Source organism: Heterodontus francisci, chromosome 7 (genome assembly GCF_036365525.1).
Source record: "Heterodontus francisci isolate sHetFra1 chromosome 7, sHetFra1.hap1, whole genome shotgun sequence".
Taxonomy (NCBI): Eukaryota; Metazoa; Chordata; class Chondrichthyes; order Heterodontiformes; family Heterodontidae; genus Heterodontus; species Heterodontus francisci.
In genome coordinates this window covers 2693741-2708329 of record NC_090377.1, presented here as the reverse complement: position 1 = coordinate 2708329, position 14589 = coordinate 2693741, and the positions used below count along the sequence as shown (strand labels likewise).

The following is a 14589-nucleotide window of genomic DNA, read 5'->3' as shown; positions in this document are numbered from 1 at the left end:
CTGGTTTGGGTGGTGGCTTTGGGATGTTTTTTCTTTGTGCTTTTCCTCTGGACCACTTGCCACTGACCTGTTTGTCCATCTGCTGCCTCCTCCTCCATTGATTCTGTCTGTGGAGTCGGGGTTTCCGGGCGCTGGGTAGGTGCTGGGTCGTTGGTTTCAGCCGCCGCCCCTTCCTTCTCAGGTTGAAGTTCCTCACTGCGGAGAAGGTTGCTGGTCTCCTTTCGAACAGCGGACGCCTTCGTTGAACCTTCTCCCGGCCTTTCCTTGGACCTTGCCGCCTGAGCATAGCTGAGGCAACGTTTGGGGCAGGTCTTGTAGAGGTGGCCTGCCGCACCGCACAAGTTGCAACACTTAGTCTGCTTACAGTCCTTGGTCTGATGGCCTTCCTCCTTGCAGTTCTTGCAAACAACCGTGCTGCAGTTGGCTGCCACATGACCAGATTTGCCACAGGTGCGACAAACTCTGGGCTGCCCAGCGTAGACCAAGAAGCCTCAACTTCCCCCGATAGCGAAGCTGGAGGGAGGGTGGATGATGGCTCCACTGGGATCTACCTTCAAGGTCACCTTGACCTGCCGCTTGCTGGTCCAGATCCCAAAGGGGTCCTTGACATCAGTGCTGCTGCCGGCCACCTCGACGTACCTGGTGAGAAAGGTGAGTACATCCACCACCGGAACATGGGGGTTGTAGAGGTGAATCGTCACCACCCGGTCCCGTAGTGACGGAAGCGTGAAGAGCGGCTCCGCTGTGAGGATCGACAGTGGCGCCCGGTCCCCTTTCTCCTTGAACGCCTTCAGGAACTTGATGCATCCCGCCACGTTCCGGAACGTCACGTCGAAGTATCCACTGCTGGGGAAATCCTGCAGGCAGAACACGTCCGTCGCTTGAAATCCGCAGCAATCGAAGAGAATTTTCTAGATGAAGAAGGTGCGATCGACTGGTGCATCTCCTTCCTTGTCCTTCACGACCACCCGAACGGTGTTGCGCACTCCCTGGCCCGAAGCTTGAAAATTGGTTCTAGCCATTTTACTCAAAACTTCCCCAGGATCAAAAGGCAATGATCATGGTCTCTTCTCAATCAAATAAGCACTGATAAGAACAGATACTACACTTGATCTTAGCCAAAAGGCCGAGAAGGGACAGGAGAGGATGTGGTAGGAATATGGAATTAGTGTAGGATTAGTATAAATGGGTGGTTAATGGTCGGCACAGACTCGGTGGGCCGAAGGGCCTGTTTCAGTGCTGTATCTCTAAATAAATCTAAATAAAAAAGGTGGATTGCAGGAGGGCTATTTACAGGTCACCAGCCAACACCTCTCTCCCCGTCCCAGCACACAGCTGCAGGAAACTAACCACACAAAGCATTGCATTCGTGGTCTGTGCCGTTTATTAATTAGCAGCTTGTTGCTGCTCTTAGTTTGTTAAAATGAGCAGTTGTTGCTGTGTCAAGTGTTGAGGGTTAACAGGCCCCATCATCACATTACTGCTGCAAGCTGGAGGAGATAATGAGGTGCTTCACGCCTGAGCAGAGACCTGATGGTGGGGAGTGGGAGGGGGTTCCCGGGAGAGCACAGCATTGACACAAAGTGGAGTGGACAGGTGGTGACCTGAAGGGAATGGGTGCAGTGCAGAGTGCTGATCGCCCCCTCCACACCACTTGTTTCCCTCCCTCACATACTTCCGACTTCAGGCAAAATGCCTGTGTTTTATTCCAGGGCTGATTTGTAAACATTTACAGAACGTTAATGACTCACTGGGGGCAAGTCTGTCAGTTTTTCACACTCCAACACCATGCGTTCTCAGAGTGACAGAGCATCTATCACCAGCATTAATAATCTGACATTAATTAGATTTGTTCTGGAGCACAGGAGCATCACAACGAACAGAAACCACAGCACAAAATCAGCCTTCTAATCCACATCTTTCTGACAATTGTCCATGAGCATCGAGTGTGAAGAAAGGGGACAGAGTGTCAGTGCCAAGCAATTTAAGGTCACAGAAACCCCCCCCGAACCACTCGATAAGATTCCAGTCTGTAACTCACTCCCGGGTATCTGTTATTTTATATATAAACCCCCTGAACCCCTCGATTAGATTCCAGTCTGTAACTCACTCCCGGGTATCTGTTATTCTATATATAAACCACCCCGAACCCCTTGATTAGATTCCAGTCTGTAACTCACTCCCGGGTATCTGTTATTCTATATATAAACCCCGCGAACCCATCGATTAGATTCCAGTCTGTAACTCACTCCCGGGTATCTGTTATTCTATATATAAACTACCCCGAACCCCTCGATTATATTCCAGTCTGTAACTCACTCCCGGGTATCTGTTATTCTATATATAAACCCCGCGAACCCATCGATTAGATTCCAGTCTGTAACTCACTCCCGGGTATCTGTTATTCTATATATAAACTACCCCGAACACCTCGATTAGATTCCAGTCTGTAACTCACTCCCGGGTATCTGTTATTCTATATATAAACCACCCCGAACCCCTCGATTAGATTCCAGTCTGTAACTCACTCCCGGGTATCTGTTATTCTATATATAAACCCCCCGAACCCATCGATAAGATTCCAGTCTGCAACTCACTCCCGGGTATCTGTTATTCTATATATAAACCCCGCGAACCCATCGATAAGATTCCAGTCTGTAACTCACTCCCAGGTATCTGATACTCAATACATAAACCCCCCGAACCCCTTGATTAGATTCCAGTCTGTAACTCACTCCCGGGTATCTGTTATTCTATAAAAACCCCCCGAACCCCTTGATTAGATTCCAGTCTGTAACTCACTCCCGGGTATCTGTTATTCTATAAAAAACCCCCGAACCCCTCGATTAGATTCCAGTCTGTAACTCACTCCCGGGTATCTGTTATTCTATATATAAACCACCCGAACCCCTCGATTAGATTCCAGTCTGTAACTCACTCCCGGGTATCTGTTATTCTATATATAAACCCCCCGAACCCCTTGATTAGATTCCAGTCTGTAACTCACTCCCGGGTATCTGTTATTCTATAAAAAACCCCCGAACCCCTCGATTAGATTCCAGTCTGTAACTCACTCCCGGGTATCTGTTATTTTATATATAAACCCCGCAAACCCATCGATTAGATTCCAGTCTATAACACACTCCCGGGTATCTGATACTCAATACATAAACCCCCCGAACCCCTCGATTAAATTCCAGTCTGTAACTCACTCCCGGGTATCTGTTATTCTACAAAAACCCCCGAACCCCTCGATTAGATTCCAGTCTGTAACTCACTCCCGGGTATCTGTTATTCTATATATAAACCCCCCGAACCCCTTGATTAGATTCCAGTCTGTAACTCACTCCCGAGTATCTGTTATTCTATAAAAAACCCCCGAACCCCTCGATTAGATTCCAGTCTGTAACTCACTCCCGGGTATCTGTTATTCTATATATAAACCCCCGAACCACTCGATTAGATTCCAGTCTGTAACTCACTCCCAGGTATCTGTTATTCTATAAAAAACCCCCGAACCCCTCGATTAGATTCCAGTCTGTAACTCACTCCCGGGTATCTGTTATTCTATATATAAACCACCCGAACCCCTCGATTAGATTCCAGTCTGTAACTCACTCCCGGGTATCTGTTATTCTATATATAAACCCCGCGAACCCATCGATAAGATTCCAGTCTGTAACTCACTCCCGGGTATCTGTTATTCTATATATAAACCCCCGAACCACTCGATTAGATTCCAGTCTGTAACTCACTCCCGGGTATCTGTTATTCTATATATAAACCACCCCGAACCCCTTGATTAGATTCCAGTCTGTAACTCACTCCCGGGTATCTGTTATTTTATATATAAACCCCCTGAACCCCTCGATTAGATTCCAGTCTGTAACTCACTCCCGGGTATCTGTTATTCTATATATAAACCCCCGAACCACTCGATTAGATTCCAGTCTGTAACTCACTCCCAGGTATCTGTTATTCTATAAAAAACCCCCGAACCCCTCGATTAGATTCCAGTCTGTAACTCACTCCCGGGTATCTGTTATTCTATATATAAACCCCCGAACCACTCGATTAGATTCCAGTCTGTAACTCACTCCCAGGTATCTGTTATTCTATAAAAAACCCCCGAACCCCTCGATTAGATTCCAGTCTGTAACTCACTCCCGGGTATCTGTTATTCTATATATAAACCACCCGAACCCCTCGATTAGATTCCAGTCTGTAACTCACTCCCGGGTATCTGTTATTCTATATATAAACCCCGCGAACCCATCGATAAGATTCCAGTCTGTAACTCACTCCCGGGTATCTGTTATTCTATATATAAACCCCCGAACCACTCGATTAGATTCCAGTCTGTAACTCACTCCCGGGTATCTGTTATTCTATATATAAACCACCCCGAACCCCTTGATTAGATTCCAGTCTGTAACTCACTCCCGGGTATCTGTTATTTTATATATAAACCCCCTGAACCCCTCGATTAGATTCCAGTCTGTAACTCACTCCCGGGTATCTGTTATTCTATATATAAACCACCCCGAACCCCTTGATTAGATTCCAGTCTGTAACTCACTCCCGGGTATCTGTTATTCTATATATAAACCCCGCGAACCCATCGATTAGATTCCAGTCTGTAACTCACTCCCGGGTATCTGTTATTCTATATATAAACTACCCCGAACCCCTCGATTATATTCCAGTCTGTAACTCACTCCCGGGTATCTGTTATTCTATATATAAACCCCGCGAACCCATCGATTAGATTCCAGTCTGTAACTCACTCCCGGGTATCTGTTATTCTATATATAAACAACCCCGAACACCTCGATTAGATTCCAGTCTGTAACTCACTCCCGGGTATCTGTTATTCTATATATAAACCCCGCGAACCCATCGATTAGATTCCAGTCTGTAACTCACTCCCGGGTATCTGTTATTCTATATATAAACCCCGCGAACCCATCGATTAGATTCCAGTCTGTAACTCACTCCCGGGTATCTGTTATTCTATATATAAACCCCGCGAACCCATCGATTAGATTCCAGTCTGTAACTCACTCCCGGGTATCTGTTATTCTATATATAAACCCCCCGAACCCATCGATAAGATTCCAGTCTGCAACTCACTCCCGGGTATCTGTTATTCTATATATAAACCCCCCGAACACCTCGATTAGATTCCAGTCTGTAACTCACTCCCGGGTATCTGTTATTCTATATATAAACACCCCGAACCCCTCGATTAGATTCCAGTCTATAACTCACTCCCGGGTATCTGTTATTCTATATATAAACCCCGCGAACCCATCGATTAGATTCCAGTCTGTAACTCACTCCCGGGTATCTGTTATTCTATATATAAACCCCGCGAACCCATCGATTAGATTCCAGTCTGTAACTCACTCCCAGGTATCTGATACTCAATACATAAACCCCCCGAACCCCTTGATTAGATTCCAGTCTGTAACTCACTCCCGGGTATCTGTTATTCTATAAAAAACCCCCGAACCCCTCGATTAGATTCCAGTCTGTAACTCACTCCCGGGTATCTGTTATTCTATATATAAACCACCCGAACCCCTCGATTAGATTCCAGTCTGTAACTCACTCCCGGGTATCTGTTATTCTATATATAAACCCCCCGAACCCCTTGATTAGATTCCAGTCTGTAACTCACTCCCGGGTATCTGTTATTCTATAAAAAACCCCCGAACCCCTCGATTAGATTCCAGTCTGTAACTCACTCCCGGGTATCTGTTATTTTATATATAAACCCCGCAAACCCATCGATTAGATTCCAGTCTATAACACACTCCCGGGTATCTGATACTCAATACATAAACCCCCCGAACCCCTCGATTAAATTCCAGTCTGTAACTCACTCCCGGGTATCTGTTATTCTACAAAAACCCCCGAACCCCTCGATTAGATTCCGGTCTGTAACTCACTCCCGGGTATCTGTTATTCTACAAAAACCCCCGAACCCCTCGATTAGATTCCGGTCTGTAACTCATTCCCGGGTATCTGTTATTTTATATATAAACCCCGCAAACCCATCGATTAGATTCCAGTCTATAACACACTCCCGGGTATCTGATACTCAATACATAAACCCCCCGAACCCCTCGATTAAATTCCAGTCTGTAACTCACTCCCGGGTATCTGTTATTCTACAAAAACCCCCGAACCCCTCGATTAGATTCCAGTCTGTAACTCACTCCCGGGTATCTGTTATTCTATATATAAACCCCCCGAACCCCTTGATTAGATTCCAGTCTGTAACTCACTCCCGAGTATCTGTTATTCTATAAAAAACCCCCGAACCCCTCGATTAGATTCCAGTCTGTAACTCACTCCCGGGTATCTGTTATTCTATATATAAACCCCCGAACCACTCGATTAGATTCCAGTCTGTAACTCACTCCCAGGTATCTGTTATTCTATAAAAAACCCCCGAACCCCTCGATTAGATTCCAGTCTGTAACTCACTCCCGGGTATCTGTTATTCTATATATAAACCCCCGAACCACTCGATTAGATTCCAGTCTGTAACTCACTCCCAGGTATCTGTTATTCTATATATAAACCCCCCGAACCCCTCGATTAGATTCCAGTCTGTAACTCACTCCCAGGTATCTGTTATTCTATATATAAACACCCCCGAACCTCTCGATTAGATTCCAGTCTGTAACACACTCCCGGGTATCTGTTATTCTATATATAAACCCCCCCGAACCCCTCGATTAGATTCCGGTCTGTAACTCACTCCCGGGTATCTGTTATTCTATATATAAACCCCCGAACCTCTCGATTAGATTCCAGTCTGTAACACACTCCCGGGTATCTGTTATTCTATAAAAAACCCCCGAACCCCTCGATTAGATTCCGGTCTGTAACACACTCCCGGGTATCTGTTATTCTATAAAAAAACCCCGAACCCCTCGATTAGATTCCGGTCTGTAACACACTCCCGGGTATCTGTTATTCTATAAAAAACCCCCGAACCCCTCGATTATATTCCAGTCCGTAACTCACTCCCGGGTATCTGTTATTCTATATATAAACCCCCGAACCACTCGATTAGATTCCAGTCTGTAACTCACTCCCAGGTATCTGTTATTCTATAAAAAACCCCCGAACCCCTCGATTAGATTCCGGTCTGTAACTCACTCCCGGGTATCTGTTATTCTATATATAAACCCCCGAACCTCTCGATTAGATTCCAGTCTGTAACACACTCCCGGGTATCTGTTATTCTATAAAAAACCCCCGAACCCCTCGATTAGATTCCGGTCTGTAACACACTCCCGGGTATCTGTTATTCTATAAAAAACCCCCGAACCCCTCGATTAGATTCCGGTCTGTAACTCACTCCCGGGTATCTGTTATTCTATATATAAACCCCTGAATCACTCGATTAGATTCCGGTCTGTAACTCACTCCCGGGTATCTGTTATTCTATATATAAACCCCCGAACCACTCGATTAGATTCCAGTCTGTAACTCACTCCCAGGTATCTGTTATTCTATATATAAACCCCCGAACCACTCGATTAGATTCCAGTCTGTAACACACTCCCGGGTATCTGTTATTCTATAAAAAACCCCCGAACCCCTCGATTAGATTCCGGTCTGTAACTCACTCCCGGGTATCTGTTATTCTATATATAAACCCCCGAACCCCTCGATTAGATTCCGGTCTGTAACACACTCCCGGGTATCTGTTATTCTATAAAAAACCCCCGAACCCCTCGATTAGATTCCGGTCTGTAACTCACTCCCGGGTATCTGTTATTCTATATATAAACCCCCGAACCACTCGATTAGATTCCGGTCTGTAACTCACTCCCGGGTATCTGTTATTCTATATATAAACCCCCGAACCACTCGATTAGATTCCAGTCTGTAACTCACTCCCAGGTATCTGTTATTCTATATATAAACCCCCCGAACCCCTCGATTAGATTCCAGTCTGTAACTCACTCCCAGGTATCTGTTATTCTATATATAAACACCCCCGAACCTCTCGATTAGATTCCAGTCTGTAACACACTCCCGGGTATCTGTTATTCTATAAAAAACCCCCGAACCCCTCGATTAGATTCCGGTCTGTAACTCACTCCCGGGTATCTGTTATTCTATATATAAACCCCCGAACCACTCGATTAGATTCCAGTCTGTAACTCACTCCCAGGTATCTGATACTCAATACATAAACCCCCCGAACCCCTTGATTAGATTCCAGTCTGTAACACACTCCCGGGTATCTGTTATTCTATAAAAAATCCCCGAACCCCTCGATTAGATTCCAGTCTGTAACTCACTCCCGGGTATCTGTTATTCTATATATAAACCCCCGAACCCCTCGATTAGATTCCAGTCTGTAACTCACTCCCAGGTATCTGTTATTCTATATATAAACCCCCGAACCCCTCGATTAGATTCCAGTATGTAACTCACTCCTGGGTATCTGTTATTCTCTATATAAACCCCCGAACCCCTCGATTAGATTCCAGTCTGTAACTCACTCCCGGGTAACTGTTATTCTATATATAAACCCCCCGAACCCCTCGATTAGATTCCAGTCTGTAACTCACTCCCGGGTATCTGTTACTCGATACATAAACCCCCCGAACCCCTTGATTAGATTCCAGTCTGTAACTCACTCCCGGGTATCTGTTACTCGATACATAAACCCCCCGAACCCCTTGATTAGATTCCAGTCTGTAACACACTCCCGGGTATCTGTTATTCTATATATAAACCCCCCGAACCCCTCGATTAGATTCCAGTCTGTAACTCACTCCCAGGTATCTGTTATTCTATATATAAACACCCCCGAACCTCTCGATTAGATTCCAGTCTGTAACACACTCCCGGGTATCTGTTATTCTATATATAAACCCCCCCGAACCCCTCGATTAGATTCCGGTCTGTAACTCACTCCCGGGTATCTGTTATTCTATATATAAACCCCCGAACCTCTCGATTAGATTCCAGTCTGTAACACACTCCCGGGTATCTGTTATTCTATAAAAAACCCCCGAACCCCTCGATTAGATTCCGGTCTGTAACACACTCCCGGGTATCTGTTATTCTATAAAAAACCCCCGAACCCCTCGATTAGATTCCGGTCTGTAACACACTCCCGGGTATCTGTTATTCTATAAAAAACCCCCGAACCCCTCGATTATATTCCAGTCCGTAACTCACTCCCGGGTATCTGTTATTCTATATATAAACCCCCGAACCACTCGATTAGATTCCAGTCTGTAACTCACTCCCAGGTATCTGTTATTCTATAAAAAACCCCCGAACCCCTCGATTAGATTCCGGTCTGTAACTCACTCCCGGGTATCTGTTATTCTATATATAAACCCCCGAACCTCTCGATTAGATTCCAGTCTGTAACACACTCCCGGGTATCTGTTATTCTATAAAAAACCCCCGAACCCCTCGATTAGATTCCGGTCTGTAACACACTCCCGGGTATCTGTTATTCTATAAAAAACCCCCGAACCTCTCGATTAGATTCCGGTCTGTAACTCACTCCCGGGTATCTGTTATTCTATATATAAACCCCCGAACCCCTCGATTAGATTCCGGTCTGTAACACACTCCCGGGTATCTGTTATTCTATAAAAAACCCCCGAACCCCTCGATTAGATTCCGGTCTGTAACTCACTCCCGGGTATCTGTTATTCTATATATAAACCCCCGAATCACTCGATTAGATTCCGGTCTGTAACTCACTCCCGGGTATCTGTTATTCTATATATAAACCCCCGAACCACTCGATTAGATTCCAGTCTGTAACTCACTCCCAGGTATCTGTTATTCTATATATAAACCCCCGAACCACTCGATTAGATTCCAGTCTGTAACACACTCCCGGGTATCTGTTATTCTATAAAAAACCCCCGAACCCCTCGATTAGATTCCGGTCTGTAACTCACTCCCGGGTATCTGTTATTCTATATATAAACCCCCGAACCCCTCGATTAGATTCCGGTCTGTAACACACTCCCGGGTATCTGTTATTCTATAAAAAACCCCCGAACCCCTCGATTAGATTCCGGTCTGTAACTCACTCCCGGGTATCTGTTATTCTATATATAAACCCCCGAACCACTCGATTCGATTCCGGTCTGTAACTCACTCCCGGGTATCTGTTATTCTATATATAAACCCCCGAACCACTCGATTAGATTCCAGTCTGTAACTCACTCCCAGGTATCTGTTATTCTATATATAAACCCCCCGAACCCCTCGATTAGATTCCAGTCTGTAACTCACTCCCAGGTATCTGTTATTCTATATATAAACACCCCCGAACCTCTCGATTAGATTCCAGTCTGTAACACACTCCCGGGTATCTGTTATTCTATAAAAAACCCCCGAACCCCTCGATTAGATTCCGGTCTGTAACTCACTCCCGGGTATCTGTTATTCTATATATAAACCCCCGAACCACTCGATTAGATTCCAGTCTGTAACTCACTCCCAGGTATCTGTTATTCTATATATAAACCCCCCGAACCCCTCGATTAGATTCCAGTCTGTAACTCACTCCCAGGTATCTGATACTCAATACATAAACCCCCCGAACCCCTTGATTAGATTCCAGTCTGTAACACACTCCCGGGTATCTGTTATTCTATAAAAAATCCCCGAACCCCTCGATTAGATTCCAGTCTGTAACTCACTCCCGGGTATCTGTTATTCTATATATAAACCCCCGAACCCCTCGATTAGATTCCAGTCTGTAACTCACTCCCAGGTATCTGTTATTCTATATATAAACCCCCGAACCCCTCGATTAGATTCCAGTATGTAACTCACTCCTGGGTATCTGTTATTCTCTATATAAACCCCCGAACCCCTCGATTAGATTCCAGTCTGTAACTCACTCCCGGGTAACTGTTATTCTATATATAAACCCCCCGAACCCCTCGATTAGATTCCAGTCTGTAACTCACTCCCGGGTATCTGTTACTCGATACATAAACCCCCCGAACCCCTTGATTAGATTCCAGTCTGTAACTCACTCCCGGGTATCTGTTACTCGATACATAAACCCCCCGAACCCCTTGATTAGATTCCAGTCTGTAACACAGTCCCGGGTATCTGTTATTCTATATATAAACCACCCTGACCCCTCTGATTAGATTCCAGTCTGTAACACACTCCCGGGTATCTGTTATTCTATATATAAACCCCCCGAACCCCTCGCTTAGATTCCAGTCTGTAGCTCACTCCCGGGTATCTGTTATTCTATAAAAAACCCCCGAACCCCTCGATTAGATTCCAGTCTGTAACTCACTCCCAGGTATCTGTTACTCGATACGTAAACCCCCCGAACCCCTTGATTAGATTCCAGTCTGTAACTCACTCCCGGGTATCTGTTACTCGATACATAAACCCCCCGAACCCCTTGATTAGATTCCAGTCTGTAACTCACTCCCGGGTATCTGTTACTTGATACATAAACCCCCCGAACCCATCGATTAGATTCCAGTCTGTAACTCACTCCCCGGTATCTGACATTCTATATATAAACCACCCAAACCCATCGATTAGATTCCAGTCTGTAACTCACTCCCGGGTATCTGTTACTCGATACATAAACCCCCCGAACCCATCGATTAGATTCCAGTCTGTAACTCACTCCCGGGTATCTGTTATTCTATCTATAAACCCCCCGAACCCCTTGATTAGATTCCAGTCTGTAACACACTCCTGGGTATCTGTTATTCTATATATAAACCACCCTGACCCCTCTGATTAGATTCCAGTCTGTAACACACTCCTGGGTATCTGTTATTCTATATATAAACCCCCCGAACCCCTTGCTTAGATTCCAGTCTGTAACTCACTCCCGGGTATCTGTTATTCTATATATAAACCCCCCGAACCCATCGATTAGATTCCAGTCTGTAACTCACTCCCGGGTATCTGTTATTCTATATATAAACCCCCCGAACCCCTCGATTAGATTCCAGTCTGTAACTCACTCCCGGGTATCTGTTATTCTATATATAAACCCCCCGAACCCATCGATTAGATTCCAGTCTGTAACTCACTCCCAGGTATCTGTTATTCTATATATAAACCCCCCGAACCCCTCGATTAGATTCCAGTCTGTAACTCACTCCCGGGTATCTGTTATTCTATATATAAACCCCCCGAACCCCTCGATTAGATTCCAGTCTGTAACTCACTCCCGGGTATCTGTTATTCTATCTATAAACCCCCCGAACCCCTTGATTAGATTCCAGTCTGTAACTCACTCCCGGGTATCTGTTATTCTATATATAAACCACCCTGACCCCTCTGATTAGATTCCAGTCTGTAACACACTCCTGGGTATCTGTTATTCTATATATAAACCACCCTGACCCCTCTGATTAGATTCCAGTCTGTAACACACTCCTGGGTATCTGTTATTCTATATATAAACCCCCCGAACCCCTTGCTTAGATTCCAGTCTGTAACTCACTCCCGGGTATCTGTTATTCTATATATAAACCCCCCGAACCCATCGATTAGATTCCAGTCTGTAACTCACTCCCGGGTATCTGTTATTCTATATATAAACCCCCCGAACCCATCGATTAGATTCCAGTCTGTAACTCACTCCCGGGTATCTGTTATTCTATATATAAACCCCCCGAACCCATCGATTAGATTCCAGTCTGTAACTCACTCCCAGGTATCTGTTATTCTATATAAAAAAAACCCCGAACCCATCGATTAGATTCCAGTCTGTAACTCACTCCCGGGTATCTGTTACTCGATACATAAACCCCCCGAACCCCTGCATTAGATTCCAGTCTGTAACTCACTCCCGGGTATCTGTTATTCTATATATAAACCCCCCGAACCCCTCCATTAGATTCCAGTCTGTAACTGTGGTGGTGCAGAGATAATGTTGCTGGACTAGTAATCTAGAGGCCCAGCTTAGTGCTCTCAGCACCGAATTTAAATCCCACAATGGCAGATGGTGAAATTTTAATTCAATTAATAAATTCGGAATTAAAAAACAAAGCTACTCTAATGATGGCCATGAAACCATTGTCGATTGTTGTAAAAACCCATCTGGTTCACTAATGTCCTTTAGGGAAGGAAATCTGCTGTCCGTACCTGGTCTGGCCTCCATGTGACTCCAGACCCACAGCAATGTGGTTAACTTTTACATGCCCTCTGAAATGGCCTAGCAAGCCACTCAGTTCAAGGACAATTAGGGATATGCAGCGATGCCCACATCCCACAAACAAATAAAAAGAATTTTAAGATGGATTACTACAAGTGGATTGGGATTTCGGATCCGGTGTCAGGGTACATATTGCAGGAGGTGGTGTTTCGGGGTCATCACTCTTGTTATTTCAAGCCTGGTCACATGATGAGTACAAGGTGATATTTCTAATATTTGATTTCTATCATGTTCTGCTCTGTGAGTTGTCACAGTGAACGAGGAGATTTCCTCTGGGCCATTTATTTCAGTAATTAAAACAGTACGTTTGTGAGTGGCAGGATGGAACCGTTACATCAGGTGGTCACCCGATTGGTGTGATAATTGTATTTGTTTGATTGATGAGTTTTGTGTTGAGGTTAGTTTGATCAGTTTAATGTTGCATATCTGCAGCCAATGCTGCTGTGTTATTTTGTAGTCAGTGGGGGGGCGGGGGGCTTCAGAGACCAGACACAAAAACCCAGCTGCCCTCTCACACTGAAGTACAGGCAGCGTTCATCACTGCTTAGCTTTGCCTCCAATTGTGAATTCAGGAGAGTCCCAGACAATAGCTGAGCAGAGAGACAAATATATTAGTACAGAAATCAAAATTACCCTTTGCTACTAATCTCAGAGGTAAGTTTATCTTGGCTCCCGAGTATGCAGGAGCATCTGAGCCTTCAGATCAGACAATCAGAATGGCATGCACTCAAACCCCACAAGGGATGTGAGCCCATAGTCAAAGCTGACGCCTGCAGTGCAGTACTGAGGGAGTGCTGCACTGTCAGAGGGTCAGTACTGAGGGAGCGCTGCACTGTCGGAGGGGCAGTACTGAGGGAGTGCTGCACTGTCAGATGGTCAGTACTGAGGGAGCGCTGCACTGTCGGAGGGTCAGTACTGAGGGAGTGCTGCACTGTCAGATGGTCAGTACTGAGGGAGCGCTGCACTGTCGGAGGGTCAGTACTGAGGGAGTGCTGCACTGTCAGATGGTCAGTACTGAGGGAGTGCTGCACTGTCAGATGGTCAGTACTGAGGGAGTGCTGCACTGTCAGATGGTCAGTACTGAGGGGGCGCTGCACTGTCGGAGGGTCAGTACTGAGGGAGTGCTGCACTGTTGGAGGGGCAGTACTGAGGGAGTGCTGCACTGTCAGAGGGTCAGTACTGAGGGAGCGCTGCACTGTCGGAGGGGCAGTACTGAGGGAGTGCTACACTGTCAGAGGGTCAGTACCGAGGGAGCGCTGCACTGTTGGAGGGTCAGTACTGAGGGAATGCTGCACTGTCAGAGGGTCAGTACTGAGAGAGTGCTGCACTGTCAGATGGTCAGTACTGAGGGAGCGCTGCACTGTCGGAGG

At 45.7% G+C, this 14589-nt stretch overlaps 1 pseudogene; it reads right to left on the bottom strand.

The window, feature by feature from the left end:
* Positions 1 to 1029: 1029 nt before the first annotated feature.
* Positions 1030 to 1138, bottom strand: LOC137372436 (U2 spliceosomal RNA; annotated as a pseudogene).
* Between the last annotated feature and the right edge of the window lie 13451 nt (positions 1139 to 14589).